General features: G+C 45.1%; 1 non-coding gene across 1 annotated transcript; it reads left to right on the top strand.

Moving 5' to 3' along the window:
- Positions 1-345: 345 nt before the first annotated feature.
- TRNAV-CAC (transfer RNA valine (anticodon CAC)) lies at positions 346-421 on the top strand. The gene has a single exon. It is a non-coding gene; the product is annotated as a tRNA-Val (tRNA).
- Positions 422-2,978: the final 2,557 nt, after the last annotated feature.

The raw sequence follows: 2,978 nt of genomic DNA on the forward strand, positions 1-2,978 counted from the left end.
TGGGCCTTTCTCTAACATGTTAGTACTGGAGCCTAGTGCATGGGTTGACTTTGAGTGGATTTTTGAAGAACAATAATTGAATTCCTTGGAGGAAGAAAGGTGCACATTCAAAGAAACACCAGGCAAATTAGACATTATGTAAACCTCAATATTTGCCAGTTATGAGAAATCAGCAAAGAAAGAAAACATTCCTGCAGCTAGCAGCAGGCTTGGTGGGAAAGACACTCAGCACCCTGGTTGAGAAAGAAATAAAGTAATTTTAATTGAGATCTGGTTCAGGCGAGGACAGTAGAACCTGACTATTGCCTTGTTTTGATTTGCCCTTTGAAAATTAGGAAGTGTTAGGCTCTGGCCGGTTGGCTCAGTGGTAGAGCGTCGGCCTCACATGCAGGAGTCCTGGGTTCGATTCCCGGCCAGGGCACACTGGAGAAGTGCCCATCGGCTTCTCCACCCCTCCCCCTCTCCTTCCTCTCTGTCTCTATCTTCCCCTCCCACAGCTGAGGCTCCATTGGAGCAAAGTTGGCCCGGGTGCTGAGGACAGCTCCATGGCCTCTGCCTCAGGCGCTAGAATGGCTCTGGTTGCAACAGAGCAACACCCCAGATGGACAGAGCATCGCCCCCTGGTGGGTATGCCAGGTGGATCCCGGTCGGGCGCATGCGGGAGTCTATCTGACTGCCTCCCCGTTTTCAGCTTCAGAAAAATACTAAATAAATAAATAAAAAGAAAATTAGGAAGTGTTCTTGAGAGAAGATGGCAACAGAGTAGGCATGTGTTACAACTCCCAGAACCAAAGTGAATTATAACTTAACTTGGGAACAATCATTTTATAAAAACAACTTTGGACTAAACTAAGAAGAATCTAGGGGAGATGACGTCAGAGTAATGGCAGGGTAGGAAGCGATACCGATAAATCTCCCCCAAAACTCAACAAGATCTTCAACCAGAAACAGAAAAACCTATACTTGGAGCCTCCAGATGCTTTGCAATACACTCAAAGGTATGGTCGAGTGAAAAATTGGCTAAATATATTACCAAACCCCGAAGGAAATAGGGAGTAAGAAATGCTCTGCCTTCCTCACTAACCTAAACAGGGCGGCTTTCTCTGGTAACTGTGAATATAGAAACTGAGGCGGGCAAAGGGGGTGAATAGATCCAGGCCGCGGCATAAACGGCCGAACCAGGCTGTGGCACGGAGATCCAAGCCGAGGAAAAACCGATCCTGTGGCAACCCGGGCAATACAAGCTAACACTCGTGCCGAACCCAAACAAAGAAAGACAAGCGGGGCAGCCATTTTACCCTGGTTGGTGCGCAATAAGTGGGTGAGAGATTTCTTCCTAAGCCCCAGAAGTGGGTGCCCGTGTTACCCCACAGAGAGGCAGAGTCAGAGGCCTTTCTGTGGGCTGAAAGCAGAATCTCTGGGCATCCCCAGTGCTCTGGGAAAGCCGCGCACAGGAGGGAGCGAGAACTAATTCCAACGGTAGAAATTTTCCGTGCTGGTGGGGGTTTCACTCAGAGGGAAATGCGGCCGGCCTCATATCCTGGTCTGCGCGTGCAGTTAGTGAGTGAGAGATTCCTCCAAGTGCCTCGGCAGTGCGCGCCCGTGTTATAGCACAGAGGGGCAGAGTCAGGGGCCTTTATGTGGGCCAAAGCGGAATTTCAGGCTGCCCCAGTGCCTTGCAAAAGCCTCACACGGGGACGGAGCGAGACTCAATTCCAACGCTGCAACTTTTCCATGCGGTTGGGGGTTTCACTCAGAGCGTGAGACTGCTTGCCGGATATCCTGGTCTGCGCATGCAGATAGTGAGTGAGAGTTTCCTCCAAGTGCCCCGGAAGTGGGCGCCCCGCCTGTGTTACTGGACAGAGTGGCAGAGCCAGAGGTCTTTGAGTGGGTGGAAAGCTCGCCTGATTATGCTAGTAGCTCTGACTGACTGAGCCTTACCCAGAGCCCTGTGCTGAGTGGAAATAGAGTGGGGAGTTGCCAGCTCTTTGAGCCTCTTACTATCCAGGCAGAGGCAGCAGCAACCCCATAGCTGGATGATCAGGCTACTAATTGAGGAAGGAAAAACTAGGAGAAAGGCTCCAGGAACACGGACTCTCTCACTGTCAGAGCCTATAAATGCTAATGAGCCTCGACTGCCAACGAGACTAAAGCACAATACATGACATTAATGTATTCAATAATGTCAATAACAAACAAATTATCTTATCTGGGACTCAAACTTATGTTTGTGGCATTTTGGGGGGTTTTTACTTCACCTTTTTAACTCACTAGCAGTGCTCCCATCCCTGGCTCTCCATTTTATCTAGTTCTTGTTCCACTAAATACAGTAGTAATTTTTTAATTTGTCCCCCCATTTTTCTGTTTTCCTCTTATTCCTCTCATCATAACTCTTAGACAACCAACACCTAAAAGCAAATCATTTTATTCTTGACCCAAATTTTTTCCTTATTTGCTTTTGGTGGGTCCATACCCTCTTTTTTTTCTTTTTTCTTTTTTTTTTCTTTTTTGCCCCTTTATTACTTTTCCCCAATTCAGACCCTCCATCACAGGCATAGTTTGTTAAAATTCACAGTTCACCACAAGATTTTCTCAAGAAAGAGGGGAGAGGAGAGGAGAGAAAAAAAGGAGGGGGGAAATAATTTCCTTTTTTTAAAATTTTTATTTTATTTTATTTTTCTTAATTTCATTATTAATTTTTTTTAAAAAAACAACTCTTCGATTTTTTATTTTTTTATTATTTTTTTATTTTTTTAACTTTTTATTGTTTATTGAATCTCATTAATAATATCAACAAAACCACCCTCAGATGCCATTAAGGAAGAGAAAATTGAATATCATGGATACAAAAGAAAGAGAGGTAACACAGCTAGATGAGGAAAAATCTATGGAGAAAAAACATGATAAAGGCCATATATGATAAACCATCAGCTAACATCATACTAAATGGCACAAAACTGAAGGCTTTCCCCCTTAAA

This window comes from Saccopteryx bilineata, chromosome 1 (assembly GCF_036850765.1).
Source record: "Saccopteryx bilineata isolate mSacBil1 chromosome 1, mSacBil1_pri_phased_curated, whole genome shotgun sequence".
In the NCBI taxonomy this organism is placed as follows: domain Eukaryota; kingdom Metazoa; phylum Chordata; class Mammalia; order Chiroptera; family Emballonuridae; genus Saccopteryx; species Saccopteryx bilineata.